At 41.4% G+C, this 27,151-nt stretch overlaps 1 protein-coding gene across 2 annotated transcripts in view; it reads left to right on the plus strand.

Annotated features, from left to right (window-relative positions):
- Positions 1–755: 755 nt before the first annotated feature.
- LOC124600207 (ankyrin-3-like) overlaps positions 756–27,151 on the plus strand; it is a 91,934-nt gene continuing 65,538 nt past the window's right edge. For both annotated transcript variants that reach the window (XM_047136142.1, XM_047136141.1), the window contains exon 1: positions 756–997. The gene's annotated coding sequence lies outside the window, so the exon portion shown is untranslated. The remainder of the gene's footprint in view (positions 998–27,151) is intronic.

Below are 27,151 nucleotides of genomic sequence, written 5' to 3' on the forward strand. Positions count from 1 at the left end.
GTCCACTGAGTTTAGCCTCAGGTCTCTTGTCCAACAAAAATTTGCTGTGCATATTTATGATAGCCGCATTTTGATCTTATTTCCTAAAAGAATCATCAGTTACCGTACCTGAAATATCACTGTATGAAATAGCTTTCTGTAGGCTTGCTATTTTAAATACTCTGCTGCATGCATGTACCATCTTTCTGTAGGCATAAAACAGTTCGTTTGTATCCCGAATTTGTGAGAAAATATTGATTATTAACACATACACGAAAGTATCGTATCCATTGCTCCAGTTCATTAGATAGTTACGTCTAGTAATTTCTCAAACATTGGTGCAGTCAGTAAATCACTCCGATCCTGGTGAAATTTAAGGTTACCTCCAACAACAAGATTTCTTAAAAATGAGAAGAACATTACAGGGAACTGCGGCTTAAAATGGCAAGAAAAACTCATATTCCATTGGTTAAGAAGTAGGCTGTAGTATCGTTATTGTATTAATACATAAACTCATGCGTTTATTGAAGACGCCATGGGTGATTTATTCTATTGAGTCATATTACGCCCTCGTTTTGTAGCCATAGGTACGAATCATATGGAGCATGACAACTGAAACAATGAGCGTACACCACCTTGTCCAAATGCAATGCTCGTTCGTGAAAGCGATGAAGTCTCGAGCGCAGAAAGGCAACGCTGCAGTCGTACCAACTGTATTGCTGGTAAGCTAACGCCACCGGTGAGGTTCCAAGCGTTGGCAGCTCCGTACGCCGCTCTTGTGTTGCTTGTCAAACTGCGCAGCGGAGGAAATTCTGCAAAACTCATGTATTGTGAGTGTGCGTGCGGGATACTGCTCAAATAACTAAGCTGTATCTGTGAAGATCATTTCTCACGCAGGCGAGAGTTCAGATACGTGAAGTTAAATCATACATAAGAACGAAATATATACTCATACTTTTGCCTGTAGTGACTTGTAAGTAATCGGCAAAGGCTCGGTGTAGAAAATCAACGGACAAAGGTAAGCCAATAAGAACTGTGTTTCTTTGTTATTGATGAAGTAACGCTTCGTCACAGAGCTATTTTGATGTAATTACTTTTAATTTATTGGCAAAGGTACACTGTAGGAAGTCAAACGACGAAGTTAAGCCAATAACAACGGTGTTATTTTGTTTTTGATGAAGTAACGTCACGGAGCTAAAAAATCAGGCACAGTCCCAGGGTTCATTAGCCATATTCATGTAACTTTCTGTGTGATTAACTATTCGTCGACAAGCTTTAGTGTAATGTTGAATTATTTTCATTGACTCAAACCTCTGAACTACCCAATGGACGGAACTCAATGGATTTTTAAAGGAGAAATGCGGTGCAGATTTTCTTGTGCATTTAATGTTTGTGCACACGTCATTTTAGTCGATGTAGCGATTTCTTCGGCTATAACCTACTTCAAACAATGTTAAATGCGTTCTCTAATTCAAGCTCGTTTTAATGAATTGTTGTGAGTGGCTGCTGTCATCTGTCAAAATTTCACCTACCTTGTATTTACTACATCAAATAGACCACAACAGATTTATTTATCTTTGAGAATTACACGTGCTATATAGGTGCCATCAAAATCATAGGTGCCATCAAAATCATTTTCTATGTTATTGTCTACACATTTTTACTAAACACATTGATAATCAGGTGCTAGTGATGCTACATTGGTCACAATGTTGAGGTTAACACCTATGTGAACTGGTTAAATACATTTGATATTCTGCTACACACGATTCGCCACAATTCATTTTGAAGTAGCTTTAATGGCAATGTTTATGTTGATTATGCACTGTGTGTGCACATGGTGTTCTGCTGATGAAGCTGGTGTTCTGTTTTCAGCGGTGTATAATCTTTTTGGGCACAGCTTACAAATAGCATTTTAATATTTCCACCATGGTGGCAGTTGCATAGTGGAGAAGTGTAGATGTAATTAGTGTGCCCTGCTGTGCCGTGACAAGTGCGTGTGACATTGATGATAGCAGCCTATTTTCAGTAGCGCCTGTTGTGCAGAAGTAGTACACTGGGCATTGTACACCTCATAATTAACTGTGTCGAGAGGATTATGATAGAATCAGGGCCAGTAGAGAACATTTTTCTACATATGCGATACATCGTTTAGTGCCACATCCCCGTCCATTTTTCCACACTAGCGACATATGATTTTGCCACCGCCCTCCTCCTATTTCCTCCCTCCTTCACAAAGTAGTTGCAGTTCTGTGAGCGTTTAGTAAGACCGTTAAAGATAATCTGAATCTAGTAAGCGCGGAAATGTGTTATTTTCGTCATTGGTTATGACGCGTTGTGTGTGCAAATTTTGTGTTAGGGGCGCCCCAAGCGGATGCTTGTGTCGTTTGGGCTTGATATCGATCTTGGGTAGCACAAAATCTGCACTTATTTATTTGCACACAGACCTCAATATTACCGTTACAGTATTGCTATTTATCACGAGTTTATTGTCACTGCAAACTGCGAAAACAGCCATGCTTCGAAAACAGCTGTTCATGGATGTTACATTTCAAGAAATGTTTATTAAGTAGCTTGTAAACATTCTACGTAAACGAGATCTTAAAACTAATTTTGTTAACTGAGACTCTTCGTTATTCCCCATCGGACTCGAGGAATATTATGACTGGCGTTTAATGCCCTTTGGCATCGAGATAAATAGCGATCGAGAACTTAGTCAACAGGGCAGGGAGAGAAGAATAGATTGGTGTTCTTGTTGAAGAAATGATTTTAGCATTCAGGTGTCATTGTCTTGCACTGGACGGGGATTTCTGAGTAACGCCTGAACTCCCAAATAGCAGTCTAGTGCGTAAAGTAATTCCTCACATCGCTCACTAATGTGCAGTATACTTACTAAAATGCAATTCCGGAACCCGGTACCAGTTGAGGGCAACAAAAATTCCATTTTCGCTATTTCGCGCAGTTATTGTTCAAATGTGTGCGAAATCTTATGGGATTTAACTGCTACGCAATTATTGCCCGAATTTAAACTAAGTCATAATCTAATCATTAACATGTGTAACATTATATCAAATGGTTAACACAGTAAGACAAGTATTTGTCTTGGGGCAGCATAACGGACGGCACGAAAATACGAGGATCTCATTCATACAGGATTTGAGGATGAGAGCGCTTAGTGACTTCCAACAAACTTTATACATAATTTCAAACCTTTAGGAAACTGTTTCTCGCCGACATCCCTCGTACAATGATTAAGGGAAAAAAGTTTATCACTTATTACATTTACCCGGTTCGTCTAGTAAAACTTCAGCATCAGGCAAGAAGTTTTAATTTATTTTGTCTTTACTACTGCCTGTATTTGTAACAGTTTGCAGACAGTTTACGCAATACCGCTGAATGAAACGGCAAAATTATGTCACTGTACGAGAAATATGTCAGGAGATACGTTGTCATAAGCATTGAGATGCGTGAAATACTAGCATTTGGTTAAAATTTAGCATAAATTACTCAGTTCATACTCATCCAGTCTTTAAAATGAGAGCACTTAGTGGCTTCCAACGAACTCAAAGCACAATCTCAAAGGTAATCTTTTATTTAAACTGTCTTGATCGCAGAATTCTTTGAACAGAATTGCTGGTTTTTGCTAAACGAGAGCAATCTTCAGAATCTACAATAAAAGTAACATAGAATAAATTACTAGCTATTCCATTTAGAGATTAGAAACAGAGGACAAATCACAATGTGAACACGTTAACACCGTATACTATTCGTTCTACTGCACTGCAACAAGTCGTAACGATGTAAAAATAAAATAGTTAAACTTGCCAAGCATGCTGTGACCGCTATATATAGGATGCGAAGCTGTCCTAGAAGTCCTTGATGCACGCTTAACGTACGGATAATTATACAATGTAGTTAAAAAGAGGTCAATAACCGTTTGAAGCCGGCGTGGCAATTTTGACAAGTGTTATTTTTATATGGTTATGATTTTGTGCGGAGCAGCGGAATGGGAGGTAGCCTATATCGTGTTCACAGTATGATTTTTGTTCTTCGTTTTTAATTTCTTAATGTAGTAGCTAGTAATGTATTTTCTTTTACTTTTATTGTGGATTCTGAAGAAGGCTGATGCATAGCCGAAACTTTGTGAAACCACAGTAACCATGTAAATTATATGATCGGACCCCAAATTGTCGTTTTATGTCAAATTCTATATAATTTCAAACCTTCTCTAAACGTTTCCTTGCTTACATGCTTAGTCAAATATTTAACATATTAACTCATTTGTCAAGTATTCGGGCGTTTGATGCTGCTTTAAAGATGTGAGTTCGATTCTTTAAAGAATCAGGGGTTTGTTGGTAATTTCAGAAGAAGCAGCGAGAGCGAGGGAAGTGTATTTGCACGGCTGTACTGACAAGTCGTTAGTTGCCAGATCACTTGTGGACATGAGTGCGTCAGCTGTAGGCGGGAAACTGATATGAGCGCCGCGATAGAGGAGGGGGCAGTACGTGACCTTGCAGGCAGCTTCTTTGGTGGACGTTGGACTACAGCGAGCGGCCTTGCACAGGGAGTGCATTCCGTTACGAAGTGCACGGCGCGCTCGCGTTTAATTCGGCATCGAAGATATTTATGGTGTTATTTCCAACGCAAAAGCAGGGCCGGTTTAAGGCCTAAGCGGCCGACAGGGGCGCCAAGCTTAGAGGGACACCAGAGGCGGAAGTGCAGCCATTGTATACATTGGTGTATTAGAATTAGTAGCGAAAACTGACTCGGGTGAAAGAATACGATAATAGAAGCAAGATCGCTCCAGTTAACATGGATCTGCAAACGTGTCGTTTTTGAGGTAATTCAGTATGAAATATTGTCGAAGTTAGTACATACCTACATCAGTACACCGCAGCGGGGAGTCCTGATACTACTAACTGATCGCCTCATCCCTGTTCCATTCGCGAATGGCACGTAGGACGAATGATTATCTCTGTATTAGCTGTAATTTCTCGAGTTTTCTTGTTGTGGTCATTCCGCGAGATATTTATTGACGGAAGTAGTATGTTGTCCTACTCTTCACTGAACGAACTCTCTTAGAAATTCAATAGTAAACTTTTCCGTGATACGCAGCATCTCTCTTTTAGCGTCTGCTACTGGAGTTTGTTGATTATCCCCATAACGCTCTCGCGCCCACGAAACGGTCCCCTGACGAAACGCGACACTCTTCGTTGGATCCTCTCTATCTCGTATATTAATGCAACGGGGTAAGGGTCCCAGAATAATGAGCAGTACTCGAACAAGTATTTCATAATCCACTTTTATCGTGGAAGGAATATATTTCCTTGAGATTCTTCCTACGAATCTGACTGGCATCCTCTTGTGTTACTGTTTATGCCTTGGAAAAGTAAACTTTTCGATTAAATCCCAGTCCAAATGGGCTTAAATTTCTCCAAAGTCTACCTTAACTTGGAATACAATACTATTTCGGCACATGACGTATTACTATTTTTATTAACCTCAGGGTAAGTTGACTAGTAATTCGCAACTGCGCATCACAGCAGAATACGAGCATTTCGCCAATATTACATGGTAATGAGGAATAAACCGTAATTAGAGGCAAAATCAGGCTCCTTAGCCAGCTGTGGGGCATATCTCCTTTCCTTCCTCACTGCTTAGCTGACAATAACATGCAAACAATGTGCTAGCAACGCTTGATTCCAAACCACAGTGTTCAGTCGTTTTCTACAGTGCTCTTGTTAGGTACTAGTATATTGTCATGTTTTGGCCAGTAACACTTTTGTGAAGTTCCACTGTACTTTCACTGAATTCATAACAACGAATTAACTTACTAAAAATCTCTGAAAAGAAGAAAATGTCTGGTGCATTGTGTTGAAAAGCAATAGCAGAAGAATAAAAGGAAAATGAAAAACAAGCTAAAGCTATGAAAATTTTTACGTCATCCTCAATAAGAAGCGAAAAAGCTTGTAAAGATGGATTTCTGCGTATAGAAACCAGCGGAAAAATGTCCTATCGGACCACAAAAAATGCGAATATGTTCCTTTTCATTTAAAAGACCGACAGCAAAGTGGGAAGCCTGCTTCCTCCTTCTACCTTCCTCAGCACCTTCAAAAATTTTGGCACGTGAACATATTCGCGCTTTTTTCTAACATGCAATCACCTCAGACTCCCACAAGCTCCCCTAACTGTGTAATTCACTCACACGCACTGGTCCATTGCTGTAAGTCACTGATACCCATCTGCTCCCATTGCACTTTTCCTCTCATTCAACCCAACTCATTGTCATCATCTCTTTGTATCTTTCTATCATTGTCTCCTGTATCACAGCCACATTCCAAGTCGTTCTGTCCTACTGCTGAAATCTCTTATCACTGTCACCGTCTCCTTGCTCTCTCTTTCTGCTAATATCTCATTCCTTCCTCTCTACTGTTGTTACTCACTTTCGCTACATCTCTCTCTCTCTTCTTCGTTGTTATTGTGTCAAATACTCTGTCTCTCGTTATCACTGCCTCTCACCTGCTTCCACTTTCTTTTTCTCGTTATTCATTCCCCCTGGCACGGTCACCTTCGCTCTTATCCAAGCACTGTTCTGTCGCTGTCACTTATGTCCCACTGCCACCTTGCCCCTCTCTTTTTTCTTATACTGCCATTGTCTCCGCTCTTTTCGTAACACAATCGCTTTCTACTATCTTCCAGTATTTATTAATTTTCCGTTTCTTTGCCACTGCCACTGTCATCTCTCACAGCATAACGAAACCGAGTATGCTCGCATGCCAAAATTTGCGGGAAAATTTTTAAAGGTACTGAGGAAGGTAGTTTGAGGCAGGTGGTCCCTACTGAAAATAAAAAAAACCAGGTTTTCCGAGGAACCGCTTATTTACTAATGGCGCCTCCGTAAGTCCCATGAAACACGCCGTAGACCACATCAAATGCAGAAAGAGCCAACTAATTTGCTTTATTTGCCGAAGCGGGAGGAAAGGTGGAACATTCATACTTTGAACCTGTGGGATAGTGACACTCAGAGCCTGCTTTTTATGGCGGGAGGGGAGGGGAAGGGAGGAACCCTAAAAATAACCACAATACTTCAATGTTTGTAGTACTTAAACAGTACCTTTAAACATTCATTTTATAAAAAGTTTTGTTTTCTGAGGATGCCTAAAAATGTTATTGAAAAACGCTCTGAGTTAGTAGACGCTTGTAGCGCGATGACGTTTGCGGCATTTATCCATCCTCATCTGCATCTACACAGATACTCTGCAAACCACCATTCGGTGCATGGAGGAGAGCACCCTGTACCATCGAGAGAAGTAGTTCAAATTGCTCTGAGCACTATGGGACTCAACATCTCTGGTCATCAGTCGCCTAGAACTTAGAACTACTTAAACCTAACTAACCTAAGGACATCACACACATCCATGCCCGAGGCAGGATTCGAACCTGCGACCGTAGCGCTCACGCGGTACCAGACTGACGCGCCTAGAACCGCACGGCCACACCGGACGGCAGTGAAGTAGTTCTGAAGTTATTAACGAATGATTGAAATGAAGTAATAGCTCATTTCATTACGCCTCTTGCTAAAGATTGACTGGAACGGTTCAATATTGGATAACGTTGCGTATTCTGCTAACACCAGTGACTTACAATTGGCCAACGCAGTTTTTCCAAACTGAAATTGATAAAAACTTACTTGCCGTCTACAATGCCTCACACAAGTTTAGCCTCACTATCTGTTGGAAATGAAGTTGCAAGAAACCTAGATTTTGCTAATCGTACCGGAAAGTGTGATGAAAAAAAAAAAAAAAAAAAAAAACTAGAAAAGTTAAGTTTTAGCTGTTTGTTTATATTTGCTTTTCATTAAATGTTTTATGCCCCGACGACTGACAGATAATATAAGCTCATTGATTAGAGTTATATTAAAGTCAGTAAAAAATACTGTACCCAATTCAAAATTAGTTTTTTCTCCAGTATACACTATTGGCCATTAAAACTGCTACACCACGAAGATGACGTACTACATACGCGAAATTTTACCGACAGGAAGAAGATGCTGTGATAAGCAAATTATTAGCTTTTCAGAGCATTCACACAAGGTTGACGCCGGTGGCGACACCTACAACGTGCTGACATGAGGAAAGTTTCCAACCGATTTCTCATACACAAATAGCAATTGACCGGCGTTGCCTGATGAAACGTTGTTGTGATTTCTCGTATAAGGAGGACTTTGATAAAGGTCGGATTGTAGCCTATCGCGATTGCGGTTTAACGTATCGCGACATTGCTGCTCTCGTTGGTCGAGATCCAATGACTGTTCGCAGAATATGGAATCGCCGTGCTGGATCCCAACGGCCTCGTATCACTAGCAGTCGAGATTGCAGCAGCATGGACTATCAGCTCGGAGACCATGGCTGCGGTTAACCTTGACGCTGAATCACAGACAGGAGCGCCGGCGATGGTGTACTTAACGACAAACCTGGGTGCACGAATGGCAAAACGTCATCCAGGTTCTGTTTACAGCATCATGATGGTCGCACCCGTGTTTGGCGACATCGCGGTGAACGCACATTGGAAGCGTGTATTCGTCATCGCCATACTGGCGTATCACCCGGCGTGATGGTATGGGGTGGCATTGGTTACACGTCTCGGTCAACTCTTGTTCGCATTGACGACACTTTGAACAGTGGACGTTACATTTCAGATGTGTTACGACCCGTGGCTCTACCCTTCATTCGATCCCGGCGAAACCCTACATTTCAGAAGGATAATGCACGACCGCATGTTTCAGGTCCTGTACGGGCCTTTCCGGATACAGAAAATGCTCGACTGCTGCCCTTGCCAGCATATTCTCCAGATCTCTCACCAATTGAAAACGTCTGGTCAATGGTGGCCGAGCAACTGGCTCGTCGCAATACGCCAGTCACTACTGTTGATGAACTGTGGTATCGTGTTGAAGCTGCACGGGCAGCTGTACCTGTACCCGCCATCCAAGCTATGTTTGACTCAATGCCCAGGCGTATCAAGGCCGTTATTACGGCCAGAGGTGGTTGTTCTGGGTACTGTTTTCTCAAGATCCATGCACCCAAATTGCGTGAAAATGTAATCACGTGTCAGTTATAGTATAATATATTTGTCCAATGAATATCCGTTTATCATCTGCATTTATTCTTGGTGCAGCAATTTTAATGGCCAGTAGTGTACATATTATTATAAAATGGACGCCAAATGAGTCAGCCGCCCTGGGTGCCTGGATGGTTAAGGCCGGCCCTGGTGACACTAAGAAGGTCCTTCTGTTGGATATACAAATGGTCTCTAAACCAAGGGCCGTCCGAACACCTGACCCTGTCATTTTATCACCAATAAAGCTCGAGGTATGAGCTTCGGAGCATCCCTTTTTTATGCGCGGCGACGCATGAATGCCGATTCCATGAGCCTAGGTGATCGACAACTTACAGCTAGCTACAAGTCTCTTTTCAAGAATAGAATCGCCGGCCGCGGTGGTCTCGCGGTTAAGGCGCTCAGTCCGGAACCGCGCGACTGCTACGGTCGCAGGTTCGAATCCTGCCTCGGGCATGGATGTGTGTGATGTCCTTAGGTTAGTTAGGTTTAAGTAGTTCTAGGTTCTAGGGGACTGGTGACCACAGATGTTAAGTCCCATAGTGCTCAGAACCATTTGAACCAAGAGTAGAATCGTTGCTGGTACTGTTAAGAACTTATTTTATTTACTTGTTGGTGAACTTAGTTTCTTGTTTGTAAAAACTAACGAATTTTGTAAGAAAAATTGAATTTCATTAGTGCAATTCTTTATTATTACAATTGACAGATAGGTTTGTAATCAAATAAGTAAAAGTAATATGTTCAAATTGTATAGGTTAATTGATTTCTTTGGCAACTGCACTAAATATCGTATTAAGACTAGAAGCGTTTCACTTTATTTTAAAGCATTTCAGTGATTGTGGCAATTTGGGTTTTTCTCTCTTACAATTTTCTTTTTTATGGTCATTAACAGCTCGCTTGCTTCACGTAGAATTGTGAGCGGTTTTTATTGGTTTCGTTACTCGTGTTTTTAATGTTGTTTATTGCATTCTTGTTCGGCTTCCACGTGAATGTGTCGAGGTTCTGCACATCTGCACACAGCGTTTTCACTGCACTTAACACATTCAAATTTCTGCGTTGGAAAGTATCACTGTCCTCTCGCCATTCCGTGCTTTTTCCGGGATGCATTCGTCTTTTGTTTTGATAGTGGTGGAAGCCTGTACTGTCGCTCTGTTCGTGTTTATATTTCCTAAGTGGAGAGAGAGAGAGAGAGAGAGAGAGAGAGAGAGAGAGAGAGAGAGAGAGAGATTACATTTCAGTACATTTCATTAATCCATTGCGGATGACGAACTGCGACTGTGATTTTAATTCAATTGGTTCAAATGGCTCTGAGCACTATGCAACTTAACTTCTGAGGTCATCAGTCGCCTAGAACTTAGAACTAATTAAACCTAACTAACCTAAGGACATCACACACATCCATGCCCGAGGCAGGATTCGAACCTGCGACCGTAGCAGTCGCTCGGTTCCAGACTGTAGCGCCTAGAACCTCACGGCCACTCCGGCCGGCGTGATTTTAATTGGCGTAATAGAAACAAAGATTTCGTTTGGACAGTGAATTGCAGGGACAGGGGCTACTTTAATACATCACATTTCATGTTTATGCTATTTTTTATTACGGAGATATGAGGTCATCTTTGGTTTTTTAAAATGCAACCCTATGTTAAATTTTAGCGTAACAAGCTGGGCTTAAAAAGACGGTTTCAGATATGTGTATATCATAATATTCAGGCGAATAGTTTTTGCCCCTCTCGTATCGTGTTCGTCATTCTAAGTGGTGTTGTCCAGTGCGACCTTTCCTGTTGACCACTGAGGAACTTAACAGGGAAGGCGTTGTTTTCCTGCTTCTTGATAACGCCGCAAGGTGACGCACGAGGTAGCTGGAGAGAAGGGTATAAATATGCTGCTGGGGTAATGAGACATCGCATTTTTGTCACAGTTTCTTGGAGGAGACATGTACACCAACAAAGTAAAGTTAGGTATGCTTCTAGTGTGTGGTGAAAGCAGAAGAAATGCTGATAGAACAAAAAAGCGATATGGAGAGCGCTGTATCCTGACCGTGAGCGTCCTACGCGCCAGCTTCTTGCACGTATTTGCAAGAAACTACTTGAATTGGGATCATGGAACGCCATACAGAGGACAAGGCAGAAAACTGCAACTGGCGAGGTACAAGAAGATGGCGTTCTAGCGTTGGCGCATAACGACCCTACTGTTTCGTCGAGGCGTATCGCCTCGGAATGTGGTATAAGTCAGAGAAATGTTCTACGCATATTGCACCAGCATTAATTTCACCCGTTTCACCTCTCGTTACATCGCGCACTCTCTGGTGTGGATTTCGAACGGCGCCAGGAATTTTGCCGGTTTGCTCTGCAGCGCCTAAAAGTTGATCCAACTTTTTTCAACGGGTGCTTTTTAGTGCTGAAGCGACTTTCACCAACCATGGTAATGTGAATTCGCATAATATGCATTACTGGTCACTAGAGAACCCTCGTTGGCTTCGACAGATACAGCATCAGCAACCGTGGAGTGTTAACGTGTGGTGTGACATCGTCGGAAATGTCATGGTGGAGCCGTACGTCATTCCGTGTATACTAAATGGCAACAGCTATTCACAATTCCTGCGAAACGTTCTGGCCATTTTGCTGGAAAAGATACCACTAACTACGCGTCAGTGCATTTGGTTCCAACATGACGGCTGTCCTGCTCACTCTTACCGTGTGGCTAGAGAGCTGTTAAATGACTAGTTCCCGGATTGTAGGATAGGACGACGTGCTGAAGTGGTCAGCCCGGTCTCCTGATTTGACCCCTCTTGATTATTTTGTGGGGGGCAATAAAACACGAAGTGTATGCTCAAACACAAACTACGCCAGACGATATGAAGCAAGGTATCATCGAAGCGTGCGCCGATATCTCACGTGACACCCTCTCAGCGGTTCACAAATCATTCGAACGGCGACTACAAATGTGTATTGCAGCAGAGGGGAACCATTTTGAGCACATGCTCCAGTAAAGTTTTGTATTATGTACAGTATGTACTTTTCATCTTTGTGTGTATTTGCTTCGTATTCTGATCAATAGTAAATATTTTAAAAAAATACGTAGGAAATAATTATGACCAATATGAGCCTCCTCATTGACATTTGTATTTCTGTTACTTAAAATGTATTAACATCTTGCAGTATTTTAATACTGTATGTTGTATACTATTTTGGTATCACAGTTGTCAAATAACTGAATAATATTTGCGCGACATCATCAGTTAATTTTTGCGCAAAATATCACAGTATGTATTACTGTTGTCGGGTAAATGGGCGTGTTTGTGTAAGGACGAACTGGCGACGTTTGCCATGTACTCTACACAACAGGAAAGATCGCACTGGACAATGCCGCTTCGAAGGACGAACACGGTACGAGACTATATCTGTGTCTCAAAAACTATTCGCCTAAATATTATGATATACACATATTTGAAACAGTCTTTTTAAGCCCCTCATGTTACGCTAAAATTTAACATGGAGTTCCATTTAAAAAACCAAAGATGGCCTCATATCTCTGTAATAAAAAATAGCCCAAACATGAAATGTGATGTATTCAAGTAGCCCCTGTCCCTGCAATTCACTGTCCAAACGACATCTTTGTATCTATTACGGTTGGGGAGATACAAGGCGTGTTACGACTTAGCTGCCTCACCTTGTGCAGTGGTACCCTCATTACCCAGCACGATGTGATCCACGTGACAACGATATTTTATATACAATGGAGAAATTGTTCTCATTGGATTACGCTGGCTCGTTTATTACAAACATCATCGCAATTTTGACAGAAACACACTCGACACCAACATCATTTATAAAGAACCCAAAACACGACGATATTACTATTCTGGCAGTTAACAAAACGAATGCAATAAGCTTACGTTGCACAGACGGATGTTTAAAGGGAACTGGTCGTGAAATGTCTGAAATTTTCGAAAACATATTTTTTTACACCATCTGAAAGACAAATTTCTCTCATTTCAAAAAATGTATTCTTTATCTGCTTTTCAATTGTTTATTTGGTCTTAAACGCACTTTGAACACACGTCGGCGATTCAGCCACGCTCATCCGTCAGGCAGGGAATATCACCGTAAACATTTCTTGCCTGCCACAGTCATAGAAGCAATAAAGCCAATATCCAGGGACCTTGTAGATACAAAATTACTTAGCAGATGTCTACATGGCCCTACACCAAACCCTAATGACAGTTTCAACAGCTGCGTCTGGCAAACAGTGCCAAAAGCAGAGTTGATTCGATTGACAGTACTAAAGTGTAATTGATGCTGTCAGCTGTTTGAATGATGGTGTAACTAACAAGATAAAAATAATGGACAAATTAGGCATTCAACCAAGAAATGATATGATAACTGTGTTGAATGCCAAAGATTGTCAGCAAGTAGTTGAAGCTGAAAGGAGTTTCGAAAGTCAGCATTAATGGTCCAGAGTAAGGAAAAGATTCATGAAAAAGTCTACAGAGGATGAAGAAGCAGCTGGCCAGCAAGAATAATCCTGCTGAAATGTTCTGAAAGAGTCAAAAACACTGAGGACAATAATTTCTCATTTTTTCGAAACTAGTTTCAGGACATAGGTACATATCTTCACAATGCTTTTGAGCTATGTTCACTAAATTACTCCAAAATGAACGGTCTATCTATTATACAGAATGTCGTATTTCTTAAAATATAACAGATAATTAAGTAGCTTTCCTTGTACAGCTTTAGTGAATGTCACTCAGTGATTGTCATTCTGATTCCTTCGCATTGTAGATCAAGAGTAACACGCGATGAAAGCGAGGCGTAGATATGCAGCCCATTGAACTCCAAATCCCCGTGAAACGAGATATACAGGATACATAAACAGAAACGAAAATAACCTTTCAATTTTCAGCACGCTCCTCAGAGAATAATACACACTCCACTGAAAATATCGAGATACATTTCACTACTTTACAGATTTATTCAAAGGCCAATTGAGGGAGGGACGTGCTAGAAGAAATACCTGTACAAATCTACATTCACACGACTAGGCTCCCAGAAGAAATGTTAAATCAACAAACCAAATTGCGCAGCAGAAAAATCATAGAAAATTTCCATAGCACCTTAATCAGCACATGAAAGGCACTCCACCACGTACCAATCATCGAATACGCGACTACAAACGATTCACAGAAACCTTCAAGAGTACCTTCATCAGCACATGAATCGCAATCCTTACAGTGAGAATGATAACAGCAGAATACTATTGTATGTTGATTTCATTGAAATAAAAATTAAAGAAAATTATTTGCTTTCAATTAGTGCTGAAAAGAAATGAAATATTTATTGTAGAACTGTAACACTGTCTTACACTGGATATAACAATTGATCTTAATACAATTGCGAAGTAAATTGAATACATCAAAGATTTATAAGACATAATAAAATTGTCAAAATTGTGACCAGCGTGACGCACAGCGTAGTTCGTTGAGGAACTTCTCCATTGTATATAAAATATCGTTGTCACGTGAGTCACATAATGCTGGGTAATGAAGATACAACAATTAAGGAAAATATTTATTATGCAGATATGTTAACATAATACTGTAAGGTGTAACTACAATTGCGACATATTTTAACGCAGATCTGAGATACATGTCAGTATTATGGCATAAATAGAACTGTCCACACCAAACACATCCTAAATACAAAATACACAAGTAGTTACCATATGAACCATGCTATTACTGATAGGCTACATTTATTACCCACATTCGATGCATCGACTCATTACAAATTTTATGCTCTGTAACACTTGATATCTGAAAATAGGCAAAGCCCGAAACTTGTCAGCCAACGCTAAATAACTATCAGCTCTGGTGTAAACTTTTCAAAATGTATTTTTTTCTGCTCTTGAAAGAGGAATATCAGAGCTCTGTATCAGCCCCCACTAGCCGTAAACTGAACAGTTGCAACTCGTACATACTACATAATATTGGTATTGGTTTTATCAATTATCGGACGAATTACTTGTAAACGATATATTCGAAATCGGATTTCTGCATTCTGGAAAAGGTTTGTTCCCAGTATCAGTTAACAAGCTAAAGTTTCGGAAGCAGTTCGCCTGCTTTAAAAAAGAAAACGTCTATGATGCCCTATTTCATGTCACGGACTGCGTGGCCCCTCCCGTCGGAGGTTCGAGTGCTCCCTCGGGCAAGGGTGTGTGTGTCGTTCTTCGCATAAGTTAGTTTAAGTAGTGTGTAAATCTAAGGACCAATGACCTAAGCAGTTTGGTCCCTTAAGAATTCACACACATTTGAACTTCTGAACTTTTGATTTGATAGCCTATTTCTTTTGTTCTTGCTACGTTTTTCCCTTATAGAACGCAAATGTAGCAGAGCTCCACTCACATCCACTATCTTGCTTTTGTTCTTTACGCGGCCATAGCGTTGCTCATGGAAACACATTGGGCCCGGAAATGTTTTGCCGCAAACGTTCCCGGGGAACTGTGGTCAACAATATTGCCGTACATTTGGCTATAATTCTTGTGGCCGTGATATTGCCAGACAACAGTGCCGGTCTGTATTGTCAGCAATAGCCAATTTTTACCGTCCGTGTAAACGTGCTTTTACGTGCTGTACAGTAGAAGGGGACTAGTAGATGATCGGATAAGATTCCTAATGCCATATTACTTATGAGAAGTGATCATTTTTTCTGTTGGATGATTTTTACTTTGTACTATATCTTCAGAGACTACAATCGAAAATACAAAAAACAATTTAGCGACACAGAATTCAAAGATCACTTCTATTTCACAAATAATACTTTAAGTTTATTTTAAAGTAAAATATGGTCTAATCATATGGTACATATAATGTAGGCCTAAAAATATGGTCCACAGCATATGGCACATATAATGTAGGCCTATCTAAGAAGCGTTGTCATTCTAACTGAAATTCCAGGGTTAGGCACGAATATTGGTGAAATTAGCTGTACACGACTTCCCACGACACGCCTAGCGCTACCTACGCGCAACTCTTGTGCAGGGGCCTTAATCTTCGCATATTATGCGACAACGCATGTTATTTTACATTACATATACATGATATACGTTCCGTAGTTATGAGCCATACTTTATTTTTATTTTGAGGTATGCTTTTGACAAATAGAAGAGATACGATATTTAAATTGTGTGTTGGTAATTATATATACACCAGTTCCCGTGAGATCACCGAAGTTAAGCGCTGGTCGGCACTTGGATGGGTGACCATCCAGGCCGCCATGCGCTGTTGCCATTTTTAGGTGTGCATTCAGCCTCGTGATGTCAATTGAGGAGCTACTCGACCGAATAGTAGCGGCTTCGGTTAAGAATACCATCATAACGACCGGGAGAGCGGTGTGCTGATCCCACGCCCCTCCTAACCGCATCCTCGACTGAGGACGACACGGCTGTCCGATGGTCCCGGTAGACCACTCGTGGCCTGAAGACGGAGTTTGTAATATATATATATATATATATATATATATATATATATATATATATATATGTGTGTGTGTGTGTGTGTGTGTGTGTATTTCATTGTTTCTGGAGATGGACGACGTTGGCAGATACAGGCCATATGTGAAAGTTTTATGATTGCGTCAGAGAGAAAATAAAAAAATATCGAAGTCAATTGTGGTACTTCATACGTGAGACGTCGTTTCTTATAGGAAGTGATAATGTCTCTGTGGATTTTTCGTAACAAACAGACTCCCATCAAACTTTATCGAGGCTTTGGACTGATTAAATAGCAAGAGCAAACTGTCACTCATGCGTGTTTAAAATCAGTTTCCTTGTATTTTTTTTGTACTTAATTTTTAAAATTTTATATTTTATTTTTAAATTTGTAAGTTACTGCGAGTATTTACATTTTGTACCTTCTTTTCATATATATATCGTCCAGCACTAACGTATGGCTTCATTCAAATTTTTGGACATTTAAGAGATTGCTTTCAAACAAGCACCGATTTCACCATCCTCTTCATAATTTTCTACTATTTTTTCCAGCCTTTCATCAAGTTTCGTATAAGTTATTTTCTTTCGTTTGGCTTCCATACTTAATTCTGACCTCATTAATTGGCATGCCGAGGTCTCTGCTTCTGTCTACATACACTCAATCATGTCTTTAATTTTAGGATTCGGTTTTCCGAAATTATTAATTTTGTTGTGCCAACCTTCTACAGCGGTGGTGGTACGATGGCGCCGTCTGTGACAGTTCCAAACACTGATAGGGATATCGTCATTTTCCAGCCATCTATCTACAAAATAGTCGAAAAACTGAGGAAGCTTAGCGATATCCATTGCTTGTGAATGTATCACGAGCCAACCATCGCAGACATCTTCAGGTCGAAGGAACGGCGGAGCAGCACACATGCGAATATGCAGCTTTACTTCTTCGTTTCCTCTGTATTCGCAAGAAAGCCCCAAATCTTGCACTTTCCTCCAGAGAGATTTCTTCATATGAAAAATACACACATGCACTTGAACCGACTGGCTCACAACTTTCAGCGCAGAAATTGCAGCTGATTCGAAATCAACGGTGACATTATTAGGTTTCCATTCTGGTACATTCTCGACAACACTGCGGAGAAGACGGGTCTATGTTTCTTTTCCTTTGTTTGGTATGCAAAAGCCACCGGATAGATGTTTGTTTCGTACTTTGAACTTCCGAAGTCCACACGAACAGTATTTACTTGCGAAAATTGTTTGCTACAACATTTGAAGGTCGCATCCATAAAAATGTCTTGTTTAATCTTTAGAGCCTCTTGTTTCGTTTTCGCCGTTTAAGCGCTCCATTTATTTTCGTTAGTATGTAATAGTTTTCAGTTACAAATATCTGTACAGTTCTTTTGTTTTGTTTCTTCTTTTGTCAGGAACATTGCACTGTTCAATAATTGGTGAACTATTAGCCACTGGGATTATATCTTCTGCCCACTCAATGTTTTCAGATCATAGGAAGGGACAGACAATTCATCGTGAGGATAGTTAATAAGAAAGTAAGGAACATTATAAAACCATGTGATCTAGAAGCAAGGTGTGAAAGTACAAACAGGTTATCTTCTTGCTGCCTATTATGCTGACGTATCTCTACAGTCTTTCGCAAGAAGTTGAAAAAGCGTAATAACCATAGATATGACCCCTTTGTGCTACAGGTTTTTAAGCGTCCAGGATATGAAGTACATAAGTTTCTCTATCGTTACTTGGTTATGGATGTAATAAGAAACATTATACAATGTACATGTGGACATTACAATTCCGCTGCAAGCTAGAAACAGTCGAAAAGGCCTCGCAGATAACAATGTTTTAATTGGCTCGCCGTGACGAGAAAAAGCATTTCAGTGGTTGCATACACATGATCAGCATTAATAAACTTATTACACAATAGGCTACACAAATGAAACAAAAAGGTCGGTATTATTTTGAAAGTATGTGTATCCTGAAAGAGTGCGGCGATTAGATATATTTCATTTGTTGAAATTTATTGCTGACAAAGGAATATCTACTTTCATGACACTGTTTTTCGAGCGACGTGAACTGCCGCCGACAAGACTCACATGTCTAGCTTCCGCATTGCTGCAGCGCACGTTATTCTCAGCTGCTGACAATACACTGAACATTGTGTTGTGGAACAGATCAATTGTCCATTCTTCTCAGTAACAATTACTTTATTTGCGAATCACACATTATCAGCCGCGCGGAGTGACCGCTCGGTTAGAGGTGCCATGCGCGGGCTCTCCTGCCGGAGGGAGTCCTCCCTCGGGCACGCATGTTTGTGTGTGTTGTTCTTAGCATAAGTTAGTATAAGTAGTGTGTAAGTTTAGGGACCGATGACCTCAGCAGTTTGATGCCTTAAGGATTCACATACAGCCGGCCGGAGTGGCCGTGCGGTTCTAGGCGCTACAGTCTGGAACCGAGCGACCGCTACGGTCGCAGGTTCGAATCCAGACTCGGGCATAGATGTGTGTGATGTCCTTAGGTTAGTTAGGTTTAATTAGTTCTAAGTTCTAAGCGACTGATGACCTCAGAAGTTAAGTCGCATAGTGCTCAGAGCCATTTGAACCAATTCACACACATTTGAACATTTGAACATTTGAACACATTCTCAGTTTGGCAAGCCGTAGGTGAGTAGCCAACATCTGGCATGTGCCTGTCATTCCGCCTGAAGGAAACGATCGTCATTATTTTAATACTGCTCAGGTCAAAAGAAGGAATAAAATCCTTTGGTAAGTTTCCATTCCAGTCGTTCAGTGTTGAAAATACGGTGGGTTACGGGGATTCAACCAAAATTGCAGCAGAGTTGTCCGTTAATTTTTGTGCGAATTGTTGACTTTCTCTCATTCGAAGAAGCATCACCATTTATGAGTAACGGCCACATTTCTCTTGTTGACAGGTGTAACTGTACTTCCTTTGCCAAAACACAGTGTAATTTGTACAAACTCTTAAACGAAGTGACTCATTAAACAAGCAATTGGCAATCAGATGCTCAACAGCTTACGAAAAATGTCATAGCGTCGGTTTGCAGCAACATAAGGGAAGAAATTTCATATATATTTTTATACTAGGAAACTCTTGTTTGTCTAGCTGTCGATAACTCTTAAAAAAAATTCACTGGAGTGAAAAAAATAAAAAAGGAAGTATAACTATTGACATATCTCCATAGATAAGAAAGTTCCGTATGTTTACGAATTGGCAAAATACTCTCCTCTTTGTGTGCTATCATTCGCCAAACTCTCGTTTCGCTGTCTCGAGCCGTTTAGGAGATACCAGGGATGTTGTGAATATTTCATTCTCGCGGGCGTGAGATCGGGAGTGAGCACGAACCAAAGGATCCATTTTCTCGATATCGGAGGAAAATAAAGAAAAATAGAACATGTTAGCTAAATTTCATACCCCGTAACATATGGGGTAATATGCACCGAACGCAAAATCATAGCGACCCCTATTATCATAGCAAACTTTTCAAATTTTGCGTGCGTCTTACTAAAATCTGTGTACCACAATAAGTATGACCATTAGCGAGATGATTGGCACTTCGCCATGAAGCTGACATATAACGCTACAAGCAAGGTAAAAATGAAATAGTTTTACTGAATAGTTAAAATCATTTCAGGAAGAATACAATGTGCATGCGCTTCGTTTCTGCCAATGCAGATCGTCGCCAACCGGCGCGTGCAAAGTATGTGTACGGCCGTCTCAATATGCGCTGGATCCGCGCGACACGTGCGGAACGAGCGCGTAGTGTCGTGTCACGTCACACGTGCTATACGCGTCTCAATTTGCGCTTAACCGAAGCGCAAATTGAGACGCGAACAGCGCGTGTGGCGCATGCAGCCCAGCGCGCTTTTTAGTAACATCACAGGTTCAAATGGGACCGCGCAAATTTCGACGCGCCACGCGCCTGCGCCAGGTCGCGCGGCGTTGCGGTAACGGCACAGTTTTTTCTTGCGCCGCGTGCCACGCGAGCCCGTGTGAGGGTGGCGGGAAGGGAGGCGGCCGTCCTGCCATATTCTCACTTCGGCATAGCTCATACGGGCAGCAGAAGTATTGCCCACCCGAAAAATCATCTTTACGGTATACTGAGTTTTATTGTCACGGAGTAGTGTTTCGTTTTTCGCCGATTTAGCGCTCCTTAGAACTACTGACGGCCTTGGGAGAAGTCCTGACAAAACTCTACCATCTGGTGAGCAAGATGTATGAGACAGGCGAAATACCCTCAGACTTCAAGAAGAATATAATAATTCCAATCCCAAAGAAAGCAGGTGTTGACAGATGTGAAAATTACCGAACTATCAGTTTAATAAGTCACGGCTGCAAAATACTCACACGAATTCTTTACAGACGAATGGAAAAACTAGTAGAAGCTGACACCAGGGAAGATCAGTTTGGATTCTGTAGAAACATTGGAACACGTGAGGCAATACTGACCCTACGACTTATCTTAGAAGCTAGATTAAGGAAAGGCAAACCTACGTTTCTAGCATTTGTAGACTTAGAGAAAGCTTTTGACAATGTTGACTGGAATACTCTCTTTCAAATTCTAAAGGTGGCAGGGGTAAAATACAGGGAGTGAAAGGCTATTTACAATTTGTACAGAGACCAGATGGCAGTTATAAGAGTCGAGGGGCATGGAGGGGAAGCAGTGGTTGGGAAGGGAGTGAGACAGGGTTGTAGCCCCTCCTCGATGTTATTCAATCTGTATATTGAGCAAAGAGTAAAGGAAACAAAAGAAAAATTTGGAGTAAGAATTAAAATCCATAGAGAAGAAATAAAAACTTTGAGGTTTGCCGATGGCATTGTAATTTTGTCAGAGACAGCGAAGGACCTGGAAGAGCAGTTGAAAGGAATGGACAGTGTCTTGCGCTGGTCGTATGCCGCTGTGTAAGGCGGGTGACCTTGAGCGGGACTTAGCCGCAGAACGAGGCTGTGGCGCGTGATTCAAATGGCCTGGGCAACACGGGCCCTAGTATTACTAGGCCCGTGTTGCATAATAATTCACTTCCGGTTGCGCAACGGCGCTGATAACTGCCGCTGTGACGTCTTATCAGTGGCGTCATCCGGTACTGAGGCAGCTGCAGGCTCATTCGACTCGAGGCAGCCGCACGCTACGCATCGCCATGCCGTACCGCCGCAGAAGATACATGAGGAGGAGCAGACTTCCAGTGTACAAGACAGCGGATACATTTTCAATTACACCAAATGAAACTGGTCAACAGGAGTTACTACAAGGACCTATTACTTTTGTTGGTTGCAAGATTCAATTTTCTTGTACTACAACAGAAGTAGTTAGTGGCAAGTCGTGGTTTACAATTGCTATTTTGAGAGGTACAGATAAACCTCTTGAAGGATTGGAGGCCTACAATGAAAGAGACATTATTTCTTATCGCACTTTTGCAGTTGGAGTTATACCTAACAGGAATTATGGAACATGTGTGGTTACAACAGACAAGCCGTTTTCACTCTACACAAGGAATCGCAGGAGGATTAATGCAGATGAGAAGTTGAATGTTTGGTGCAAGATGTCTGGTGTGTTAACTAAATATATTGTTGTACAAAAAATTCGGAGTAGGTATTACCTCCATGGAGAAGAAATAAAAACTTTGAGGTTTGCCGATGACATTATAATTCTGTCAGAGACAGCAAAGGACTTGGAAGAGCAGTTGAACGGAATGGACAGTGTCTTGAAAGGAGGATATAAGATGAACTTCAACAAAAGCAAAACGAGGATAATGGAATGTAGTCAAATTAAGTCGAGTGATGCTGAGGGAATTAGATTAGGAAATGAGACACTTAAAGTAGTAAAGGAATTTTGCTATTTGGGGAGCAAAATAACTGATGATGGTCGAAGTAGAGAAGATATAAAATGTAGGCTGGCAATGGCAAGGAAAGAGTTTCTGAAGAAGAGAAATTTGTTAACATCGAGTATAGATTTAAGTGTCTGGAAGTTGTTTCTGAAAGTATTTGAATGGAGTGTAGCCATGTATGGAAGTGAAACATGGACGATAAATAGTTTGGACAAGAAGAGAATAGAAGCTTTCGAAATGTGGTGCTACAGAAGAATGCTGAAGATTAGATGGGTAGATCACATAACTAATGATGAAGTTTTGGATAGAATTGGGGAGAAGAGGAGTATGTGGCACAACTTGACAAAAAGAAGGGATCGGTTGGTAGGACATGTTCTGCGACATCGAGGGATCACCAATTTAGTGTAGGAGGGCAGCGTGGAGGGTAAAAATAGTAGAGGGAGACCAAGAGATGAATACACTAAGCAGATTCAGAAGGATGTAGGCTGCAGTAGGTACTGGGAGATGAAGAAGCTTGCACAGGATAGAGTAGCATGGAGAGCTGCATCAAACCAGTCTCAGGACTGAAGACCACAACAACAACAACATCTTTTCGTTAGTTCATAATAGTTTTCAGTTACATATATCGGTATACTTTTTTGTTTTGTTTATTCTTTTCTCAACAACATTGAACAGTTCAATAACTGCTGAGCCATTAGCCAATGGAAGTGTATCTTCCGTCTCCAGAATGTTTTCAGATCTTAAGAAGGGACAAACAATTCATGGTGAGGATATTGAATAAGGAAGTAAGAAATATTATAAAATCATGTGATCTAGAAGCAAGGCAGGAAAGTAAAACAAGATTATGTACTTGCAGCCTGTTATGCTGACGTATCTCTACGATCTGTTACAAAAAGTAGAAAAGATGTAATTTCCGCAAGTATGACCCCTTTGTGCTCTTGGTAAAAACCATCTGAAATATGAAGTACGTGAGTTCCATTGACATTATTTGGATTTGGATGTAATAAGAGACATTATACCATGTAGATGTGGACATTACATTCCCACTGCAACCTATAAAGGGTCGAGAGCCCTCACGAATAACGATGTTTTAATCAGCTCGTCGTGACGGGAAAAAACATTTCAGTGTTTGCGTACACACTATCAGCATTAATAAACTAATTACACAACCGGCTACACAAATGAAGCAGTTGTCGGTATTATTCCGAAAGTATGATTATCCTGAAAGATTGTGGTGATTTGATATATTTATCTTGTCGAAATGTATTGCTAACAAAGGCAGATCTACTTTCATGGAATGTTTTTTGAATGATGTGAACTCTTCCCCTCACGAAGCACACTTGGCTAGTTTCCACATTCCTGTCACGCTCATTATTCTTAGTTGCTGACGATACATTGACCAATGTGTTGTGCCAGGTATCAATGGTTTACTTTTCTCAGTAACAACTATTTTATTCGCGAATAACGCTTAGTCAGATTGGCAAGGCGTAAGTGAGTAACCAGCAGTATTGGAACAACCTGCGCACCAGGTCAAAGTACCGTTATCCAAGATGGGCGATTCTGGCGGGAAGTTGGAATTTTGGCGCGAAAGTGCCACGCCCCCCTTACCCAGAAAAATGGCGGCAAGTTCAAATTCCAGTACGATTATGGCGGGAAACAAGGACTTATCTTTATTATTTAAGCAATTTCAAACAGATGTGTTCGCCGCTGGGTCTGGACTGCAACTGGCTAGTTCATATCGGTGCCATCAGAGGACGCCATCGTGAGCGGTGCGAGAGAGAAAGCTGACGATCTTGTCATTCCCTGACGTCACAGGCCCGCGAACGTCCGAGCGCTCCCTCCATACACGCTCTTGACATAGTCTTTCGTAAATGTTCTAACGCTCACATCGCGCATCTAACTTATTAATTACCCAAGTACTTAATTCCATTTCAGTTGTAATGTACTACATCTATATTTAATGAACTAATTCAAATTTCCACATTTTCCCGGTAGGGGACGCTGTGGTCCTTCATGACGTACCACTCCCTCACCAATAGAATGCTGCTCTTCTATTGGCTACAGCATTAGTCACGTGACTCGACGTCACAGAGTCTATATAAACCAGAGCACAATCCAACTCTCCCTCACTCTGCTCCTATAATTTGTTGAGTACCTGTCTCATCGCTCTTAATCTTCGAAAAATGAAACGAGCAGGTAGCGCCATTGGCAGCAGCAGCAGCAGCAGCAAACGGGCTCATGTGGATGAAGTTCCATTACCTGGTAAGTACATTTTCAGTGTTCTGATATCTGTACCTTTAACTCCCTGTATGACTGCGACATCTGTTTCGGACCACTCTCTATAAAGATTGTGCGTCCACGTGTTGTGTGTGTGTGTGTGTGTGTGTGTGTGTGTGTGTGTGTGTGTGTCGATATGTTGTGTGTTATATCCGTTTTGGACCTCTCTCTATGAAGATTGCTAGGTCTTTTAACGGATTGTGTGTGTGTTCTGTGTTACGTGTTATATCCGTATTCGTGTGCTCTCTATAAAGATTAAGCTTACTCGTGTTGTGTGTCTCTATGTTATGTCTTATATCCGTTTTTTACCGCTCTCTATAAAGATTGCTGCGTATTTTAACGGATTGTGTGTTATGTGTTATACCTGTATTCGAGTGCTCTCTGTAAAGATTGAGCTTACTCGTGTGTGTGTTCTGTGTTGTGTTATATCCGTATTCGAGTGCTAAGATTGAGCTTACTCGTGTAGTGTGTCTCCATGTTCTGTGTTACGTGTTATATTCGTTTTGTAGTGCTCTCTATAAAGATTGAGCTTCCACGTGTTCTTGCGGCTCTATGTTGCGTGTCTCTATGTTGCGTGTCTCTATGTTGCGTGTCTCTATGTTGCGTGTCTCTATGTTGCGTGTCTCTATGTTGCGTGTCTCTATGTTGCGTGTGCGTATGTTGCGTGTGCGTATGTTGCGTGTGCGTATGTTGCGTGTGCGTATGTTGCGTGTGCGTATGTTGCGTGTGCGTATGTTGCGTGTCCATATGTTGTGTGTGCGTATGTTGTGTCTCTATGTTCAAAGTCTATATGTTCTGTGTTACATTTTGTAGCCATTTTCGATCACTCTCTATAAAGATTGCATTTCTTTGTTTTTGTCCACATGTTATATATCTTCTGTTACATATCTTTTGGTCCGCTGATTTCTGTATCATTTAACTCACTACACATTTTCGTTTCCATACTCGATATTATACTCAGTCTTTTCCATCTTTCTAGAGGACATCCCTCAAATGCCGACTGCTCTAGATCAACAGCTCGAGATGGAGAGGGTGCAATCGCAGCTCAAATGTAAGTACATTTCTAATAAAAACGTAGTTCTTAGATCAAATAATTCCATGTAATATATACCCGTTTTCCAAGTGTATACATTCAGTCTTCATGTACAGGGTGTTTCAAAAATGACCGGTATATTTGAAACGGCAATAAAAACTAAACTAGCAGTGATAGAAATACACCGTTTGTTGCAATATGCTTGGGACAACAGTACATTTTCAGGCAGACAAACTTTCGAAATTACAGTAGTTACAATTTTCAACAACAGATGGCGCTGCGGTCTGGGAAACTCTATAGTACGATATTTTCCACATATCCACCATGCGTAGCAATAATATGGCGTAGTCTCTGAATGAAATTACCCGAAACCTTTGACAACGTGTCTGGCGGAATGGCTTCACATGCAGATGAGATGTACTGCTTCAGCTGTTCAATTGTTTATGGATTCTGGCGGTACACCTGGTCTTTCAAGTGTCCCCACAGAAAGAAGTCACAGGGGTTCATGTCTGGCGAATAGGGTGGCCAATACACGCCGCCTCCTGTATGTTTCGGATAGCCCAAAGCAATCACATGATCATCGAAATATTCATTCAGGAAATTAAAGACGTCGGCCGAGCGATGTGGCCGGGCACCATCTTGCATAAACCACGAGGTGTTCGCAGTGTCGTCTAAGGCAGTTTGTACCGCCACAAATTCACGACGAATGTCCAGATAGCGTGATGCAGTAATCGTTTCGGACCTGAAAAATGGGCCAATGATTCCTTTGGAAGAAATGCCGACCCAGACCAGTACTTTTTGAGGATGCAGGGACGATGGGACTGCAACATGGGGCTTTTCGGTTCCCCATATGCGCCAGTTCTGTTTATTGACGAAGCCGTCCAGGTAAAAATAAGCTTCGTCAGTAAACCAAATGCTGCCCACATGCATATCGCCGTCATCAATCCTGTGCACTATATCGTTAGCGAATGTCTCTCGTGCAGCAATGGTAGCGGCGCTGAGGGGTTGCCGCGTTTGAATTTTGTATGGATAGAGGTGTAAACTCTGGCGCATGAGACGATACGTGGACGTTGGCGTCATTTGGACCGCAGCTGCAACACGGTGAACGGAAACCCGAGGCCGTTGTTGGATCACCTGCTGCACTAGCTGCGCGTTGCTCTCTGTGGTTGCCGTACGCGGTCGCCCTACCTTTCCAGCACGTTCATCCGTCACGTTCCCAGTCCGTTGAAATTTTTCAAACAGATCCTTTGTTGTATCGCTTTTCGGTCCTTTGGTTACATTAAACTTCCGTTGAAAACTTCGTCTTGTTGCAACAACACTGTGTTCAAGGCGGTGGAATTCCAACACCAGAAAAATCCTCTGTTCTAAGGAATAAACCATGTTGTCTACAGCACACTTGCACGTTGTGAACAGCACA

This window comes from Schistocerca americana, chromosome 1 (assembly GCF_021461395.2).
Source record: "Schistocerca americana isolate TAMUIC-IGC-003095 chromosome 1, iqSchAmer2.1, whole genome shotgun sequence".
NCBI classification, from domain to species: Eukaryota; Metazoa; Arthropoda; class Insecta; order Orthoptera; family Acrididae; genus Schistocerca; species Schistocerca americana.